Source organism: Ictidomys tridecemlineatus, chromosome 2, assembly GCF_052094955.1.
Source record: "Ictidomys tridecemlineatus isolate mIctTri1 chromosome 2, mIctTri1.hap1, whole genome shotgun sequence".
Lineage (NCBI taxonomy): Eukaryota > Metazoa > Chordata > Mammalia > Rodentia > Sciuridae > Ictidomys > Ictidomys tridecemlineatus.
The window spans coordinates 19,234,308-19,255,562 of NC_135478.1; the positions used below are offsets into that span (position 1 = coordinate 19,234,308).

At 47.0% G+C, this 21,255-nt stretch overlaps 1 long non-coding RNA gene across 1 annotated transcript; it reads left to right on the forward strand.

Moving 5' to 3' along the window:
- The first annotated feature begins 8,039 nt into the window (after positions 1-8,039).
- On the forward strand, positions 8,040-17,374 carry LOC144369762 (uncharacterized). The gene is made up of 2 exons (XR_013429507.1): positions 8,040-8,218; positions 17,187-17,374. It is a non-coding gene; the product is annotated as an uncharacterized LOC144369762 (long non-coding RNA).
- Positions 17,375-21,255: the final 3,881 nt, after the last annotated feature.

Here is a 21,255-nt window from a genome sequence, read left to right on the forward strand (position 1 = left end):
CACACCCATCTGTGGATCACAGCCTGTTGCCTGGGATCCCTGACCCCACTTCATCCTGCAGAATCTGCTTATGATTACCAAGTGATTTGCATATATAGTTGTTTGTTCTAAATATCAAGCACTTTTGGGGGGAGGGGTACAGGGGATTGAACAAGGGGCGCTTAACCACTGAGCCACATCCCCAGCCCCCTATATATATGCTTTTATTTTTTAGTTATAGGTGAACACAATGTCTTTATTTTACTTTATGTGGTGCTGAGGATTGAACCCAGTGCCTCATGCTTGCCAGGCAAGCTCTCTACCTCTGAGCTACAACTCCAGCCCCTATATATATGTGCTCTTAAGGCTAGACTCTTACCAAACACCCAACCCCTGGTTCCTGGTCTCTGGTAGTTTCTGGGCTACTGTCTCCCTAATGCCCACCCTTGCCCCATCAACATTAGTTACCCCATGTCTCTGGCATGTGCCAATTGTACCTGTTAGAGGGGGTGATACCACCACCTACCTAGTGAGTTGCCCAAATATCTATATATCTCTATATATGTGTATAATATATATACACAAATATATATATATATACACAAATATATATATATTCTAATTAGTTATAATGACAGTGGAATGCATTTTGACACATAATACATAAATGGAGTATAATTTTTCATTTGTCTGGTCCCAGCCCTATTTTATATTTTATTCAGAGACAAGGTCTCACTGAGTTGCTTAGGGCCTCGCTAAATTGCTGAGGCTGGCTTTGAACTCGTCATCCTCCTGCCTCAGCCTCCCAAGCTGCTGGGATTACAAGCACCATCCCGCCCATCCACATCAAGCACTTGTATTGGTCTAGGCACTTCTGTTGGTCACAGCACTGGGGAGGATCCCAGAAACATCTCTTTGTCCCCACCAACTGTCAGGCTCTCTGCTGGGGATTTGGTGACTTCTCTGGGAATATCCCCAGGAGCCTTTCATGATTCCTCTAGTTAGCAGCCCCTTCTCCCTCTGCTGGTTTCTTGCCATCTGCAGATACTGCCTGCAGCTCCACGCTGAGAGGAAACACCAGGCAAGTGCCCAGGGGTGGGGTGAATGTGATCTTGAACAAGACCTGAAATCCAAGGTGAAGTCTCGCTGGTCAGAGGAGCTGAGGGGGCAAGTCACTCCACAAGCTGTGGGGACAGGGGTTATTATCATTGCATCTGATCCGCCCTGGGAATCTGGGGGCCAGGGCTCCTGTGAAGAGTTCAGGCATAAAGATAAGCATGAAATCCCGTGGCACTGTTACAGGACCTACGTAGCTCTCCTAGCTCTAGCTCTTGGCTTTCTGGAGGACCTGCTGGGACCTTTCTGCCCCAGTGGCCTGTGACTCCTGCTGTTCAACAGCAGTTCTAATTCCCGGGGCAACAGGGGGCAAGGCCCTTGGCTTCTTTGGGCTGTAGTTGTTCATCTGAGGAGCAAAGAGGAAAAACAGAATGTTGTCAACATTGGCTGCCATTTGAACTAAGAGTATAGATATCTCAGGAGTGATCCCATCTCTTCTGGAAGGATTCCTTGTATAAACAACCCTACAGGCAACTGGGAACCTGTCACTGACATGAAATGAATCATCGTAAAGCAACCTCATGACCAATGCATCTCACTGCTCAAATGATTGGCAGACTTGTGGCATTCATCCCAAACTCCTCCCCAGAGGTCCCAGTCACATAGTCCATCTCCTCCCTCAACACACCCTAGGTCTAGGTCTGAGTCTACTGCCTGTTACTGAACATGGGTTGTCCTGAATTTGTGTGTCTGGGCTCCTGCAATCCCACTTCTTCCTCCTTCTCCTCCCCCCGGGTAGTCTCCCCTGATCATCTCCATGGCTCCAGCCAGACATGAGGGCTCTCTTTCCTCTTGTTCCTTTGTGCTTCCTGATAGCCTGGTATGGAAGATGTCCTTTGTGAGCCCCAGGGTCTGGCCTCTTAAGATTGCTTCCCCTTCTGCAGAGCCCAGCACAGTGTCTGAGAAGCAGAGAGTGATGTTAACATCCCCTGGGTCCTTAAAGGGAGCATCCCTAGCAGCTTCCATGTCCCACATCTTCACAAAGACAAGAGTTTCTTTGCTCCTGTTTTAACATTAAAATTCATGAACCTGGCTAGATACAGTAGCACACATCAGTAATCCCAGCTACTCAGGAGGCTGGGGCAGGAGGATCACAAATTCAAGGCCAGCCTCAGCAACTTAGTAAGACCCTGCCTTAAAAAAAGAGTAACAACATCAAAAAAAATTTTTTTCATGAACTTTTGTATTCTATACAATCATGTGTGAATTTGTTTTAATATAAAACTCATGATTTTCCTCCATGAGTTCCAAGAGAATGCTGCCTTCCCACCTACCCAGTTGAGCTTCCAATGACTGTGATAGACTTGGGCTTTGTGTACCTTGCACAGCCCTTGACAGCTTGCAAAACACTTCCACAATGTAAATATCATCTCACTTGAGGTCACCATGTAATGGGACCTCCAGCAAAGAAGGCAAGATTTATTGCTCCTATTTTATTTTACTCTGTTTTTTTTCGGATATTGGAAATCTAATGCAGGACTTCACACTCACTAGGCAAGCACTCTGCCCCCAGGCTATATCCCCATTCCATTATCCCTGTTTTACAAAGAGCTGCTTGAATGCCACAGCTAAAAAATAACACCAGTAGGGCTGAAAACCTTTTGACAAATTTTCCTAATCCATAGACTTTCCTGCTATTAGGATAGCAGGTCAACCAGCCACTAGCCACTGCAGGGATTCTACCCTACCAGGTGCCACGTCAAGTTCATTTGGAGACGGCTCAACCTCTCACTTCTACTAAGGGCAGGAATATTCATCCACCCAGACACTCAAAATCCTACCTCTTCCTGGGCTTGCAAACTTGTGCTTCAAGGCCAAAGTCCTCAGAAGCCCATCTCTGACACCCTTTCCAAGGTGAATAACTCTGGCTATAAACCCATGACCACCAAGAGAACCCCAACACATACCCAGAGCTAGAAGGTCGGCCTTGGGGTCCCAGAGCACTGGGGACAGGTTTCTGAATGAAAGACTTTTTTTTTTTCTTTCCCAACAGTCCTTCACCCTTCTCCACTTAGGCACCTTTCCTGGCCCACTTCCCAGCCTCCAACCCACCCCCACCCAGGGAGTGGCTCCTGAATTATGGCACTAAACCGGAAACGATGGTGAGTGTAATGGACTCGGCTCTCCAGCAGAGCGCCATCTCAGGAGTGAGAGACTCTAAATGTGGAGAGCAGGACACAGGCTCACCTGCTGGACTGCTGGCCCTAGGTTACCACGCAGTGACCTCCCTGGGGACCCTCTCAGAGGAGCACTCTGAGGATGCGTGTGACTTTGCACAGGGATCAGCAACCTAGGCACCTTCTCCCGCCATGTCTCGCACCAGAGTCCCTGTCCCAAAGGAATGTCCTTGCATCCGGGCTCTAAGGTCTCTCCTTTAGTGCAGTTTAATGGTATCACGTTGGTGAGCCACTCTGAAACTGTTTCTTGATCTTCAAAATGGTATAAAAGCCCTGGATTCTTTGAGCCTTTCTTGGATAATAGAGGTAGAAAGTACCTCAAAATTTATTTCCAAAGGCAATGAGATCCTCTGACCCCAGGACCAAGGAAGGAGATTTAAACCCATGTCCATAAATGGCCACAATCCCTGTTGAATCAATGAATCATTTCAATACCGGACGGGAAGGGCCAAGAGGATCATCAGGCTGGCCTGCTGTGGAGGTGGAGGAGCCCTCAGTCCCTTGGGGAGCCGGTCCAGGGGGCAGAATACTGTCCACCCTGCTGTCTACCTCTGCGCTCACTAAGTCAGTGGCCTGAGATGGCCAGGTGTATATGGGAAAATTGGGGACTGTGGCCACTATAGATGACCGACCCCTCAGTGACCACACAGGGACTCAAGTGTCACCATAGCCCGTGACTTCAGGAAGTGGGCTCTCTGGGTGCTCCAGAATCGGGGAGGGAAGGACAATCTCCAGCTCTGAAGCCCACAAGACAGAACACCTGGGCTGGGGGGAGCCCCCGTGGGATGGACGCAGCCTTTGGAGAGTGGAATGCAGGAGGGAAAGACCAGCGGGGGGGGGGGGGGGGGGGGGGATCAGACTGCTCTGAAATCTTGCTGGAAGGTTCTAGCCTAAAACGAAAAGCTGTAAGAGACTCCCCTCCTCCTCATACCCCCTCCAGCAGCCAGGGCCTGGTCCCCGCAGGCTGGCAGCTGCGGCAGGATGACTTGCAGTTTTTGCTGGCAGTGTCGGGCTGACTGGGGCAGAGAGCAGCTCCCCCCACTGCTGCCGTTTGGCCAGTGACTGTCTGGGCTCTGGGTCTGACTACAAGCAGGACTGTGGGTCCTGCCTGGTCCAGTTCTCCCAGACCTTAGGATTTAGCTAGGTCTCCTTTGGTGGGCTCTGCTGTCCCAGTCATCCCAGACGGAGATATATTTTTGTCTGTCAGTGGATATTGATTAATTGATTGCTTTTTTTTTTTTTCCTCCCCCTTCTCCAAAGCCTATCAGGAAAGTCTTCAGACACCTCTATGAAAGGGAAGATGACTCAGGTGGAATGATTCCTATTTGTCCTCAGTTGTGCTCTCTCGTGGAACTGGTAGATGCACCCCACTCCCCAGCTTTCACTTAGGGGCCCCCTGAAAATATCCAGAGATGCAGGAATGCACCCAGGTTTCCCAAGGCTCAGGGGAAAGATCCCCTCCCGGGGTCTCTGTCCCCTAAAAGAGGAAGTAGAGCATCCTAAGGGGCGGGGCCTCTGTCCCTGCCAGGACCACACTCGGGGACCCTCTGCAATCCCTTCACTTAACTGATGGACACGTTTTTCCTCTTTCTGAAATGTGGGATTTAAAAAGCCTTGTCACAGCTAAAAAACCCAGACTTGCAAGCAGAGAATTAGGCCGCTCTTGAGGCTTTGTTGATTCTCCAAAATATTCCACAAAGTGTGGAGGTAAATAGCGATTGCTAAATTAAATGTTACAAAAATAAGTGAGATGAGTACACTGTTCCTTCGCCAAGTATTTCTGAACCTACAAACTTTAGACTGCTGCCACGAAGTTTATCCTGCAAGCTTTTTAAACAAATTCTTCTTAAGAAAACTCCAGCCGAACGCAATTCCCCAAATAAAGGGTTTTAATACCACAGAGTGGGTGACTTAAGTCACATGATGTCCCCCTCCTACAGCCACTCCTGGAAATGAACTAATACAATAAAAGTGTCACTGTTCTCCATTAAATTTGTATTGCTCTCAAAAAAAAAAATCAAAACTTTAAATATATAAATGTCCATCTCAAAATGCAGACATTAAAAGATGTAAGCAGGAATAGTGCTAAGTCCTAGTTTTCTTTTAGAAAAATGAGATTAAAATAATAATTTTCTTTTGAATATCCAGAGAGCTGTGCATTTGTAATATGCACCCGTCTCTGTGTATTATTCTTTGATACCAAGTTCTTTCTCTCTCCATCCACCTATTGTAATGCTCATTCATACCTACCTCTCAGGAATGTCGTGAGAGTCTAAGAGACTGAGGTACTTGGCAATGATCTGCAGACTACCGAGTGTCAGGAGAGGACAACCATCACCACAGAGCCGGCAGCCTCTCACGCCCACACCTGTCAGAACTGGGACTGGCAAGAGGCAATGTGACAGCATTCAGGGAAGAGGCTGGAAGAAGGCAGATTCCACCCCGCACCAGCTGCACTGCTTAGGCAATCGTTTAGCTTCCCTGTCCCAAGTTTATCTGCCTGTAAAGTGGGTACGGTAACCACCGTGTCACATGATGAATACCAGCAGGCATTGCCAACTATGTCATGAATGCTAACTATGAAAATATGTCACCTTGGTGTCCTACCACCCCCCCCCCACCCCCGCTTTAGTTCCTCTCTGTGTTCTCAGTGGCAGCTGCACTATTCCCTGTAGGAAGGGCACCCTGGGGGGCTGATGCAGAGCAAAATGACCTGGAGGAGGCAAAGCAGAGCCTGCCTTCAAGGGTCCACCTGGGGGCCCCATGCCAGGCCTTCCTTCCCAAGTCTCAGCATCCTTGTGTGTGAAACAATAAGAGAAGAAATAACAGGTTCAAGAATGACATAGGTGACAGCCTCACTTCTGGGAGCATGTCCTCCTGGCTCCAGGGGCAAAGGGATGAGCCAGAGTCACTAAGACAGAACTTGGCCACCAGGTTCTGAGCCCAGGCAGCCAGACCTGTCTCCCTGACATTGTGGCTTAAGGGTGGCCTCTGTGTGGGACTAGACCCCAATCTTCTCCATCTTCATCCAACCTAAGCAGAAGCAGAGGATTTAACCGTGCACACACAGCTTCAGACGCCCCAGCCACACCCACCTGCACTCAAGAGCCACCCAAGCTGGGTCTCTTCCCACCACTCTAATGAAAAGACAGGAGCTGCCCCCAACAGGGAGGCTGTGGAAGGTAGAGCCCCATCTCTCAGCTCCTGTCTTCCCAGGCCTGATATGTAGGTCACCCTTCCAATCCCTGGTGTGATGACTCACCTCCCCTCTGTCACAGGCTGATAAAGAATTGGAGCCATTAAAGAAGTGGAACCAATTACCAAATGGGAGGGACGAGAGACACCCAGGATTAAACTAGTTCATTATTCATAAATCATAAATGACTCTTTTTTTTGCCACTGATGCTTGTCTCTAGCTCTGTCTACTGGACTTGAAGTAGCAATAGTCTCCTATGGGCAGGAGGGCAGGTGCCAGGGGTGGCACCAGAGCTGGCACCAAAGCTGGGCTGGTCCAGCCCTGACTGGCTCTGAGCTGTGAGATCTTAGAACAGGTTGGTGGGGTGGTCACCTCAGGGCCCGCTGTGCCAGGGCACAGCTCCCACATGTGAAATGGCTGGGTAGGGCTAAATCTCAACTGCCATGTCACCTCTTGGGGGCCATGTCACCTGGGTGGGCATATTACCTCTATGGGGCGTGTCACCCCAATGGGCATGCTACCTCCTCAGAGCAGGTACATTTTCAAAGAACTGATGTGCCTTCTGGGGATGTCCATGGATCTCTGAGAGACGAGACAAACGTGGGTGTCTTTCAGGGCCTGTCATGCTTGGATGCAGCCAGTAAGGAGTGAGACCAGATAACCCACTACCAAGGACACCAGGACATCTGTTCCCCAGCCTTGGAGATCCTGCCCTGCTCTCAGCCATAGCTGCCCCAGGCAGGTCTGCAAGTTTCTATCAATATGAGAAAGGAACAAGGGCCAGAGTCTCAGAGACTGGGACGTGGAGACTGGGAGGTGGCCTGACCGGTCTGGGGAAGGAGTGTGCCCTGCCAGGATTGTGGAAACGGAGGCGAGAGGGAGGGTCCTCCCCCTGCTGGTCATAGATGGGAAAGGCACTGCAGTGAGCAGGAATCCAGGGCAGGATGTCAAGGGAGGAGGAGAAACTGCACTGATTTCAGGCAGACATCTGCTCGCGGCTCTCAGTGTCACCCCAGCTGCAACACTATTTTGATCATTCATAGCTCCTACGCTATGGGTCAGGGAGTCCTAGACAAACAGCAGCGGTATTCTGGGACTCCTTGTGGCAGGGCGTTTTACCTAAAGCTTCCTGGGCTTGTGCAAAAGGCTGGAAATCCTCTCCAAGTCACTCACATCTTTTCTGGCACTCCAAGGGGCCAGCTGTGTTTGAGACATGAGCTGAGACTTGGGTGGAGGGGCAGGGAGGAGATGGGGGACCAAATCGCTGGGCAGTGCTCTGAGTTCCTGCCAGCAAGAGGTAGGCACGGGCTCTCACATCACAGCAGCAAGTACCATGTGCCTGCCACGTGCCAGCAGCACCCCTAGACTGAATCCAGCAAGGACCTGGGGCTCATGTCACAGATGTCCTGGCTGTATTGACATCCTCATTAGGAGGAAGGTCAGATTTTTCCACTTTCTCCGTAGCCTCATTCATAGGGTCCACTTTAATTCTTGGATTCGATCACTTCTCACCCCTGCCTCTTACTTAACTGTTCCCAGGATGAAATCCTCAGTCTTAGCCAAAAGGGCACCATTCCTATTGAAGTCAGAGGTCAAACAAAGCCTCCTCCCCTGCAGCCTCACCAGCCTCCCGCACAGCCGCTTCAAGACCCAGCCTGCTGCTGACTTTCAGAGACGGTGCCCGCCTGTCACGGAAGCTCATGGAATCCCACAAGGCACCCGACTTGACACCGATTTTTACAGCTTTGCAGTGAGTTTCCTTAGTTCCCTCCCCCTGAATGCATTATAAAGTTAAAAGGAGAAAAAAGAAGTCTTTTAAAAATCCCCCAGCTATCTTAATTAACATGCAGAATGCTTTTCTGGCAGTGCACAGACTGTGATAAAACGGGAAGCTTCTTAACACAACATATATTTAATCCGTGGCTTTCGCTTCCACATGAAATTCAATCAGATATTTTAAGGGAGTTAACAAGTGCTCTCAGATCGAACTATGAATAAATGCAGGTGTGATAAATATACTCGAGCTGTTGAGCTGCTTGATCCAATGAGAAGGGTGGAGCCTGGGGTGGGGTTAGAGGGTGCATGCACCTTAATTCTAAATCTGTACATTGTCAAAGAGGGTAGGAGAATTCAGTGGACAATGTCAGGGTGATCTGATGACACTTTGCCTCTGAAACATCAATTAAACTTGCTCATTTTGTTCTGTGTTTCCGGGAACGCCTTAATGTGGGCCTGCTATGTGCCAAGTACAAGAGGCAGGGACCAACCAGTAATGCAGTTCAGGTGTCTGTCTCCACCCCTGTGAAATTCACTCATTCTGATAGAGAGATGAACGATAACAGAGAAACAAATGAAAATAAAATTTCCAGTTGGGTTAAGAAACACAGTAACGAGAAGGGTTCAGGTTGGTCATCTTCAGGAGTGGATAATTGAGATGGGACCAAGAGCATGAGAAGGAACCGACTGTGTAAATGGGGCCAGCCTGTTGATGTTTTTGAGAGTGGAGGGCCCTGGGCTTGTTGGCAAGGAGCTGGACAGGGCGGGCAGGCAAGCCCGGAGGACCAGCGTCTGGTTGCAAAGGCAAGCCTTCCAACTTATCCTTTCTTTTTTTTCCAATTGAAAGTTTCATCTGCTACCAATCTGTGGGGAAAGGACGATTTGTTCGGCAGCTGATGTGAGGAAAATAGCTCGATATAGGGCAAAGAAAGTCATATCTCCCATCACACATAAAGGCAAGCACCTAACAGATCTAAGACCTCGCTCAGTACAAAAGTCAACAGAAAGAGTGAGTTAATAGGAAAAGAGAGGAGGGGGTGATCTTTGCATAGTTGAGGTGAAAAGAATATCTTAAAATAATTCAAAAAACATAACCTAGCTGGGCGTGGTGGCTCACACCTGTAATCCCAGCAGCTTGGGAGGCTGAAGCAAGTGGATTGCAAGTTCAAAGCCAGCTTCAGGAAATTAGCAAGTCCATCATCAATCAAATTGGTGAGACCCTGTCTCCAAATAAAAAATAAAAAGAGCTGGGTATATAACTCAGTGGTAAAGTGCCCCTCGTTCAATCCCTGGTACCAAAAAAAAAACAAAACAAAAAAAAAACCTGCTGATGAAAATTAAATGAATTTGACAACATCAAAATTAAGGATCTTATTCAAAAAGAACATTCTAGAAAAAGAGAACAGCTGGGTAAAAATGTGAAAGAGATTTTTGCATTGTCTAAAGCCAAGGGATTAATATTTGGATTAAGGGCCAAACCTGGTTGTCTGCCTAATTTTGTAAAGTTTTATTGGAACACAGCCAATGCCCATTCATTTATACATTATTTAGGTCTATGGCTGCATTTGTGCTGTATCGGCAGAATCGAGTCATTGCAGTAGAGACTGTGTGACCCTCAAAGCCTGAAATATTTCATATCTAGCCTTTTATAGAAAAAAATTGATCTAGGCTATATAGGGAAATGGGCACAGGAAATCTAACAGACAATTTGGAAATTATGAATAGGTAACTCAAGAGACAAGAAGCAGACTGGCTGATGAATAACTGATAAAAATAAATGATCTCTTAGGGGCTGGGGTTGTAGCTCGGTGGCAGAGCACTTGCCTAACACATGTGAGGCACTGGGTTTGATCCTCAGCACACATAAAAATAAATAAATACAATAAAGGCATTCTGTCCATCTATAACTAAATATGTATGTATACGTATATTAAAAATTTTTTAAGAGTGATCTCACCAGAATTCAGAAAAACACAGGCAAATCTTCTTTGAGAGTCTTCCTACTCATCTGATCTGCCAAAAAAAAAAACTGGAAAGACATGTAATACCAAGTGGTGGTGAAGGTGACAAATAATTAGGCCACCGGCTATAGTAGAAATATGCCCAGCCATTCTGGAAAACACCCTGGCAGCATTTGGCTAAGCAGCATGATGTTGCTGATATAGAACCAAGAGAAAGTCCCAGGGAAGGCCCTGTGTTCTGCTCTCCACCCCAGCCCACTGGACAACAAGGTGAGGTGTGGTGCTGGAGAACATCCACCTTGTGACTGTCTACCCTGCCTGAAACTGCCCCTCCCTGTTTCTAGGAGAGCCCTACACTGTTCGGGTATTTTCCTATCATAAGTGGCCTGCATGTTGGGAAGGGAAACAGAACCTGCCCTAGGCCAAGGGCTGGGTCACCCTGGTTCAGAGATGGGCATGTGGCCAAACCTGGGCTCTGAAGATTCAAGTCCTTGTGGCAGATTTTCTTCACTCTGCCAGAAGAGCTTGTAGAATCACTCTGTGTGTTTCCATTGGGCATGAGCTGTAGAAGGGCTGGTGTAACCTTCTGGGCCCAGCTGCTTAGACAGAAGAGGATGCTGATACCCAGAAGAGGGTAAAGCAAAAAGAAAAATCAGGGGGCCAGCAGGAGGCAGGGGGTGCAGAGCTTAGATTTAATCTAGGTTGACCTCAGGGGTTCTAGCTAAGTGCTCCAAAAATGATTTCAAGTAGTTTTTGATTTTTTTCTTACTTACAAGTCAAGACATCCTAACCAATAGAAACCATTTGAGAGGCAAGGGAATCTGCACCTGACCTTCAGGTGGAAGTTGGAAGGTGAAAAGCCTTTCAGAGAAGACCTTGCTTCCTGCCCCAGGTGCACACACGTGGGCTTGTGGAGAGGTGCAAAGGGAGAAATGGCCGAGGGCACCTCTTCCACAGTGAGGATCATCCAGCATCTCCTGCCTCCTGGGGTGGGACAGTGTCTTAGGGCAGGTCCCTAGGAGCAGAGAATGAGACAGGGACTGTTACGGATGTCATTTATCTGGGGTGAACTCTAGGAGAATTGCTGCCCCAGCCACTACCACTACCCACCAAGTGAGGGAAGCAAGAAAGGTCAGTGGCAGGAATCAAGCAAGGACAAGGACAAGGTCCCTGCTGGAATCTGCAGCTGCAACCTGATCCCACAGCTCTGCAGCATGAATTGTGCCACCTTAAAGCAAGGTGGCCACAATTAAAGCTCCAAACCCTCTCCTCAATCACTGAGGGCTGCTCTGGAGAGGAAGACCAACCCCTCCCCAGGTGCAGTGTCTCCCATTGGCTGAGGACAAACCTTGAAGAAGCAGCTGAGCACCACCATCTTCCTGGGCCCAGAGAAAAAGGCGCACCAGGGGCATCCTGTACAGCATGTACCCAGAAATCCCTCATTCCTCGGGAAGGCGCTGAAGGAAGTGACAAGAGGAAACAATGGCCAAGACAAGGAGAACAGGGGACAGGAGACAGAGAGGAGACATCCTGGAGAGACCAGACTGCCAGTGTGTACTGTCACACCAAGAGGGTGTCACACCAGTGGGTACAGCATGGACAGATGAAAATCAGGAAACAGATATTCCACGAACCACCACCAACACCCTCACACCGGGCATACTCCTCAAGGGACAAGCAGGGAGAGAGAGAGAAAAAAAACCCAGAATTGATTAAAATACAGTTTTTCACCATCAGGCAGAATGGGACCCCAGGACAGACAGAAACTAAATTCAGTTACAGAAAAGGTTACATTGGTTAGCCTCCTCGCTGATTTGCAATCACAGCATGTGCTCCTACCAAAACAGAGAGAATGTCATTAACAGGAAAAGATTATTAGCAAGTTCATTAATCATGGTCCTTTCACACTTCCACGGTCAACTACAATGGGGGTGGTTTAAGCTGAGGCTTCCTGCTTCATTACAGTGTTTAGCAATTAACAGTCCATTCCCTACCACAGACCTGCCCTGCTTTCAGTGGAAGACAGAGGACTGGAGTTTCACAAGTGTTCTCTGCAGGAGTCCCCTGCACCCGGGCAAAGAGCCAGTGTTCGGTGTTACAAGGATAATCATTTGCTGTTGAGTGAATGATAGTCACTCAATTTCAAGGATTTTTGCCAATGACGTGGCCTTATCTATGAATCCTGAGGTGGTAAAAAGCACTGGTGATGTCCAGGTGTCTCACAGGGCAGCAGGGTGACCTTAGAAAACTTCCCTTAACCTATCTTCTTCTCCTCTGTGCAATAGGGATAATCATGGAAACTTCACCCAAAACTTAAATGCCACAATGAATGTCAAGTGCCTAGGAACAGTCTGGCACAGTGCTCGATACTAGGTACTAAGATGTTTTGTATTTTTAAAATGTTCACTGAGCACTCACACAGAATGTGCACATTATAGTTAATTGTGTACTTGGTGAAATTCCTCAAACAGGACTCAGTTCTGGAACCAGCACCCAGATCAAGGTAAGAGATCACCAAGCCCAGAAGCCCTGCCCCTACTTCTTAAATTTGTGTTCATTTTTTTAGTACCAGAGATTGAATCCAGGGGGCACTTAACCACTGAGCCACATTGCCAGCCCTTTTTGTATTTTAGAGAGACTGTATTTTATAGGGTCTCACTGAGTTGCTTAGTGCTTCGCTTTTGCTGAACCACATCCCCAGCTTTTTTTTTACATTTTATTTAGAGATAGGTTTTTGCTGAGTTACTTGGGACCTTGCTAAATTGCTGAGGCTGGCTTTGAACCCACGATCCTCCTGTCTCAGCCTCCCAAGCCACTGGGATTACAGATGTTCACCACCACGCCTGGCCCAGAAGCCCCTTCTATTGGTCAGTACTGCACCCTGGAACGGCTCTCCAATAGCATAAGCTACTTTTGTCAGTTGTGTTTTTTTGTTTTTTTGTTGTTGTTTTTTGACACTTCAGTGCATGCTTTCTAGTGCCTGGCTTCCTTCTCTGAACATTACATTCGTGAGATCTATTCATGTTGCCCTCTAGTATATTCACACATATTGTTTAAACTGTTCCATTGTGCAAATATGCCTCAATTTATTTATCCATTCTTCAGGATTTTGGGGTGGTTTTTATAAGGCAATTATGTGTAAAGCTGCAATGAGGGTTCTGACCCAAATCTTTTTTTTAAATTTCAACTTTTTATTTTGAGAGAATTTTAGATCCTTATACAATTGCAAGAAATGACACAGAGAGACCTGATGTCCTCTTTACCCTGTTGCTTCAATCACAACACTTACAAACTCCAAGTAAGGTATCACAACACAGGCGCTGGCATTGAAGCAACTCCACTCCCACTTCACAAGACAGGATGCGGTCCAACTGCAAAAATATTAAGAACCTCAGATAAAATTACCTTCAGGCTGGGTGTGGTGGCACACACCTGTAATCCTAGCAACTCTGGAGGCTGAGGCAGGAGGATTGCAAGTTCAAGGCCAGCCTTAGCATTTTAGTGAGGCCTTAAGAAACATTTAGTAAGACCCTGTCTCAAAATTAAAAATGTTTTTAAAAAATGGGTTGGGGGGGGGTTGCTGGGCATGTAGCTCAGCAGTAAAGCTACCTTCAGTTCAAGGCTATGTGTACAAGGCATTTATGAAACATAAATGAGTTTCATGTTCAGACTTAGGTCCCATTCCTACCTACCTCATTTCACAATCGTATCTCAACTGCAACTTTGTGAGAGACTCTGAAACAGAACCACCCAGCTAAGCCACCCTGGATTCCTGACCCTCTGAAACTTTGAGATAATATCTATTTATATATTTGAGGGGAGTGTACTGAGGATTAACCATTGAGCCAAATCTCTAGTCCTCTTTATATATTTTTTTTATTTTAAGCAGGGTCTCATTAAGTTGCTTAGGGCCTTGCTAAGTTGCTGAGGCTGGCTTTGAACTTGTGATCCTCCTGCCTCAGCCTCCTGAACTGCTGAGATTCTAAGTGTGTGCCACCATACCCAGCATAATTTTTGTTTTAAGCTAAGGATTAATGTAATTTCTTATACAGAAATAGGTAACTAATATAGACACCAGTCAAGTACCCCTTATCTAAATACTTGGGACCAAAATATTTCAGATTACTGGGTTTTTATGATTTGGCACTATTTGCATACACAACATGAGCTATCTGGGGGATGGGACCCAAATCTAAACATGAAACGCATTTATGTTTCATATACACCTTATACACATACCCAGGGAAGGATTTTCTTTTTCTTTTTCTTTTTTTTTTTTTTTTGAGAGAGAGAGAGATAGAATTTTAATATTTATTTTTCAGTTTTTCGGTGGACACAACATCTTTGTTGGTATGTGGTGCTGAGGATCGAATCCAGGCCGCACGCATGCTAGACGAGCGCGCTACCGCTTGAGCCACATCCCCAGCCCATTATACTATTTTCTATGTGCTTGTATTTTGATGGTGTCCTGTCACATGAGGTTCAGGTGTGAAATTTCCCACTTGTGTCATCCCAAAGTTTTGGATTTTGGAGCATTTGGGATTTGGGATTTTCAGATGAGTGATGTTCAACATGTTCCTATACCAGACCCTTGATAAAAATGTGGATCTTGCCGGATGCTGTGGTGCATGACTATAATCCCAGAGGCTTGGGAGACAGAAGCAGGAGGATTGTGAGTTCAAGCCAGCCTCAGCAAAAGCAAAGCCCTAAGCAACTCAGTGAGACCCTGTCTCTAAATAAAATACAAAACAGGGCTGGGGATGTGGCTCAGTGATCAAGTGCCCCTGAGTTCAATCCCTGGTACAAAAAAAAAAAAAAAAAAGTGCATCTCTGAGCTTCACCCAAGACCTAGGTCCTGCCTTTTTAAATTCCCCCAGGTAATTCTGAAGTGCATTTTTTTCTTTAAATTCCTGTTCTGCCAATAACTTCAAGCAACTTACCTACCTCTGTAATCCTGGGTTCCACACTTGACAAATGAATCTAATCATACCTGCTTGTAAGGGCTTTAGGGGTTTTTTGATTTGTCTTGCATTTTATTGGACCTTTGGGTTAGGGATAATGTCCATGAAGTGTGGTAGCGGCCCCTCTCCCACCACCCATGTCCCCTGGCTCTTAGCATCTCTGTGCTTCCACAGAGATGGTGAGGACCACATTGCTTTGCCTGAGAACTTTCTTTTTTTTCTCTGCAATAAGCCTGAAGTGCTGGGTATTTAACACCCTAACAATCCCCACAACTAATGATTGACAAGAACTGGCATTTAAATACTCCAGCTCCCTTGCCTCTCAGGGAGAGGGACTCTGAGCTGTAAGTTCAACTCCAGCTTACAGAATTCTCCCTCAGAACTAAGTTCCATTCACTAGAATGGTAACTTGCTTGACAACACACCATTTATTGGCTGACCCCCACTTCCACTGGTCACTTCTCCATTTCCCTAATATGTTGTCTCTTTGCTGCCCAAACAAACCACTTCCACTGATATTCTGTCTCGAGGAAGCTTCAAGGGAGAACCACACAAAGACAAGTACCCCATATAGTGTCGGCACATAGTACATGCTCAGCTAATGTTTTTGATTTTATATATCTGGCTAGTGAAGGACATAGAAAATTACTAGCCTAGTGTCAAAGGGTAGGAAAGTATCTGCAGCATCGAAAATCTAAGGATGATTATCCAGACTCTCAAATATGCAAAGTCTATTCCAAAGCCACAGTGATGAAAATGTCAACAGGATATAGGTGGAAAGTGGCCATTGGGCAATGCACAGAAGGGACCCAATGGCCAAGTGTGTGAAGACAAGTTCCAGAGCAGCAGTGGTCAGAAGAACCCAATTCAAATGAGAAGGACAAAAGTCAAGAAATATGGGGAGGGGGGGACCTTACCTTACTGGGAGACATAGGCTGGAATCACCTCTCTGGAGAACTTTCTGGTAGCATTGAGCAAAATTCAGAATCCATGGGCCTCATCACCCAGCAATTCCACCCTGGGGCACACTGACCCCATGGGACGTCTCACAAAGTGCCAGGTGGTTCATTGTGGGTGTGTGTGTTTGTGGAATTGCTGGGTGGGAAAAGTAGGAACCAGAATGAGATTTCTAGCAAAGCTCCATTATAGAAATTAAATCCAGACACAGCACAGAAGTACATATTTATGTAACGATGAAAACCAAATTAAATTTTGAAAAAATGACTGGGTGGGGTGGGAAGTAAGGAACCATCAAGTATTAAAAGCAGACAAATGAGAAAAGGTCAGATGTCAAAACACTAGAATCTTTCTGACCATGGAGCAGGGAACGATTTCTTAATTAAGACACACACACAACAGAAGAGAGAAGAAGCTGATGAAATCTGGCAACATTAGAATTTGAAACCTCTGTATAATAAACATCGTGCAAAAAATAATGAAAAGATAAACCTCAGACTGGGAGAAGATATTTGAAATACATGCGACTGAAAACGGATGGGTATAAAGAATAGATGGTGAATTCCTTCAAATAATAGCTAATACTAGCAAGAAAGGGCTCAAGTTCCTTTGTACGATTGGATTAATTACAAAGCAATAAGGAAAAATATCATTCATGAGTTACTTTGTGTCACCTTTTATCTTTTAATATCACAACATCCAGAAATTATACTCCTTTGTTGCTTGACCTCCTGTAGTTCTGCCCAAGACCTCAGGAGTTAACGTGAATTAGTAGGTAAGAGCACTAGGAGCCCTGGGGAGCCGAGATCTCAGCCCGAGATCCTAAACTACTCTGACCCTCAGTCTCCTCTTTGAGAGGAAGATAACATCTCTGAGTGTGGTTTGAAGTACTCAGCACAATATTTAATATCCAGTTAACACTAAACAAAGGCAGCTATTTGTACAGAACAACAGTAGCTCACATGTAAGAAGGACCTGGTCCCCAAGCTTTTTATATGTGCATTCTCATTTAACCCCAAGGCAGTCTTCTTAAGCCGATGCTGTTGTTGTTCTCATTTTGCAGATAAAGACATTGAATCTCGGGGAGGTTGAGCGGCCATCCAGGTGATGCCATGGGATCTGAAGCCAGGTCCTCACTCTGGACCTCCGTGTGTCACCTCTCTTCTGTTGTGAATGTGTGGCTGGCCCAGTCCGGTTCCTTACCCCAACCTTTTTTTTTCTTAAAGTGAAAAATAGCCAGAACTCCAGAAATCTCGTTTTTGTAGCTGAATGCATCTCTGAACAAGCATTTCTCCGTCTTTACTGTGGACGTGAACAATGTGGGCCAGGTGGAAGCAGATCTTGCTAAGATGTATTTTCTGCTCCTGCTGTCGGGGGAGAGGCCCAGGAAGGGGCATTTCTACCATGTCCCCAGGAGATCCTGTGTCTGCTGCTCCGCCTGCCTCATGGTGGAGGTCTGTTCTGATGATCTCTCCCCTGGTTAGCACACACCCATCAGGGTGGCTCGGCTCTGTCAGTCATCCTGATGTTTTGCATTTGTCCTTTTGGACAACAGGGGTCTCTGCCAGCTTGAAAAGCTGTGTCTCATCACGCGCTCCACAGGCCAGACTTCACCACACCAAATGGCGTTAATGCCTCTGCACCTCTGGGGTTCTTCATTGTTCCAAATACAAAACTGCTCAAATGATAGAGTGTGGAAGATTCTGGACTCTGATTAGGTGGCAGCTGGCTGCAGGTAGAATGATAGGGCCCCAAAGCTTGTTCCCCCAGCACTGGAGCTACAGGGGTGAGCCAGCCCCTGCACCGTGAGGTCAGGTGAGGATGAAGGCATCAGAGACCCCCTGCGCGGGTGTTTGGTGGAAATGCCTTCCTGGAGGAGACCTGGAAAGTTGGGCCGCCTGGGGTTTACGGTGGGCAGAAGTTTCTAGCGTAAGAAACCTCCTAACCTGTCAGGGAGAGGAGTTGACGGGAAGGGAGGAACCATCCAGGAAAAATAGTGACAGTAGCAGCAGAGACCATCACAGAGCCACAGTGCCCCGGAACAAGACTTGGCTTCACTTGGCATTGGCCCCCCAATGACTGAGTCTATGTCCTTGGTTCAAAGTCTTGAGAGGTCAAAGCTGACTGACCCATTGGGGAGGTGGCTTCTTCAGCCAACATAAGCCAGGCCAGAAACCTGTCTATTCCTGTTCAACGTCTTTCGCTGCCAGGCTCACACCTTCTTCTCCCCACCGGACGGGTTTCCAGCCTCCTCCATCTGTCAAGTTATGAGGGCACGGAGGAACGTGAACTTGCCAGTTAGAAACGCCCCAGGCCCAGCCGACAACCACCCCCAGAGATGACCCTACTGGCTGATTTCAATCTCTGTTCAATCTCTGTAACAATCTCTGGGGACATCGGTTTCTTCCCCTGGCTCTAAAGCAGGCAAGCCCTATGTCACCACCTCACAATTAAGAAGCTGAAGGATTAAAGCCATCCCCAGCCACACACCCTTTTATGATTATGAAACACTAATTGGGCTTTAGCAATTTTAATCCAGGGCAAATTACACCCAGGCAACCTGGGCCCCTTTTATAGCTACCACTGGAAGGAGGATTGTTAAAAATAATCGGTATTGCAGTAGGGCTGGAGAATGCCACCTAATGTCACTTGCTGACTCGGCTCCGTGGTGGGATGGGGGCTGTGCATTGGTCAGCAAGTCCTGCTCCCAGGGGGACAGGGATTGTGGTCTTGACATTCCTCTCAGTGCTTGCTAAGGTATGGGCCGGGCCCACGGTGGACTTTGGTACATGGTGAAAATCTCTTTGGCCAGAAATTGAGAAATCTTTGAGATCGTACTATTATGGAGAGATTGTGATAAATCACCAAGTTGATCTTTTTTTGTTGTTCTAATTAGTTGTACATAATAGCAGAATGCATTTTGATTCATTGTACACAAATGGAGCATAACTTTTCATTTCTCTGGTTGTACGTGATATAGCAGTCATACCATATGTGCAGTCATACATGTACCTAGGATAGTGATGTCCCTATACCTCCCCCTCCTCCCTCCCCTTTGCCTAATCAGAATTCCTTCATTCTATCCATTCCCGTCCCCTACCCTTATGGATCAGCATCAACTTATCAGAGAGAACATTCATCCTTTGGTTTTGGGGGATTGGCTTACTTCGCTTAGCATGATATTCTCCAACTCCATCCATTTATCTGCAAACGCCATCATGTTATTCTCTTTCAATGCTGAGTAATGTTCCACTGTGTATATATACATCACAGTTTCTTTATTCATTTATCTATTGATGGACATCGAGGTTGGTTCCACAGTTTAGCTATTGTGATTTGAGCTGCTATGAACATTGATATGGCTGTGTCCCTGTAGTATGCTGGTTTTAAGTCCTTTGGGTTTTGACCGAGGAGTGAGACAGCTGGGTCAAATGATGGTTCCCTTCCGAGTCAATCTTAAAGCAAGAGATGGAACCTTTATTCACACCTGCTGGAGGTCTAGATTCACCAACTGGTAAGCCAAGGGGCAGGCTGCAAGTCTACACCCTTCGACCCCCCCCCCCAAGGTTTGAATCCACCCTTTATACCATGAGTAAAGCGTGACAGTACATTAATCGTAAGTGGGTGTTGCTATGATTTAAAACCATAAACAAAAATCATGAGACCTAAACTCATAAGCAGGAGGAAAAGTGGGTCCAAACGACCCTCGTTGAGTACAAGTGAAAGAACGGTAACTAACGTCCGGACAATCATTCTCTGGCAGGGTACACTGTCCAGGAGAAACGGGAACCAAAAAAAGAGCAACTTTACGTTGTGTAAGAATGCAGTTGCCGTTTTTTTGTTGCCGAACATGCTGTGCCACTGTTGATGGGTACAGAGGCGGGGTGTTCCCATGGGAGAAGCATTTCTATACGACATGGAGTCTCAGGGTTAACATGGAGTCTGTGTGGTCATGGCCCATGTGGCCTGGCCCGTAACAGTCGTGTCTCAGTACTGGGTGTTCAGATTGCCGAGAGGAGAGGAGGAGAATGGCCGAGGTGTGACTGGGCTGGGTTGGTTGGTGCCCCGACACCTGGATCAACTGACTGGCAAGGAGGGGGGTCGGGGTGGGCTGCAGAGTGGGCTCATCTCAAGCTCCTTCACACTCCCGGGGGGCAGGGCAGGGCAGGCAGAGGCCTCGAGTAGCTTCCCTCCTTGTACCCGACGGCTTCGGCAGGAGGGACTCATCTTGGAGCCCCATCATTCTACCTGTAACTCATCAGGGTCCAGAATATTCCCCGCCCTGGTCACCCTGAGAAATATTGCATTTGGAACCATGAACCACAGAGGGGCAGAGGCATTCGGTCCCCTGTTTGGTGGAGTCTGGCCCTTGTCAAGCACGTGATGAGGCACACCAGCTTTTAAAGCTTGCAGGACGCCCCCTCCCCACCCGTTGTCCACCCGTCCATATCAAGAATCATTTACAGAAGAGCTGTGAGGGAGGAGGGAGACCAAAACCCGTGTGACCTAGGGGTGTGACCCTGATGTAAGATGTGAGGAATGAGAACCAAGAGCTAAGAGCTGAAGGAATGTGGATGGTGGCCTCTAAATGCAGAGAACTGGCACTTGGTCTGAGACATACCGGAGTCAAGAGAGTGATTGGCTGGTGGTTCCAGGGGCAGAGAAAGGGCAGCCACTCTGGGAATTAATTTGAAAAAAAAAATGTTTTTTTAAAGAAAGGAAAAGAGAGAGGACTTCCTTTTTAGGTTTAGAAGAAGTTGAACTCTATTAAATCTTGCAGACAGATAAGTATTATAAAATTCGGGAACACGTCGGTTTCTTCTAAGGATTGAATGGACTGTTACACATGATCCAGAACATGGGCCAAGGAGATCAACACCACTTTCTGTGTGACTTTCAGGAAGCCACTTGGGCCCTCTGCTATGGTTGGGATGTGGTTTGTTCCCCAGAGTTTTATGTGTTGGAAGCTTGGTCCTCAGATTGGCAGTGGTGAGGCAGTGGGACCCTTAAGAGAGGACCCTACTGAGAGGCCATTGGTGGAGCTGCCCTCTTGAAGAATGAAGGTAGTTCTTGTGGGACCCTGTTTAGTTCTTGTAAGAAGGTTGTTATTTTAAAAAACAAAAACAAGCCTG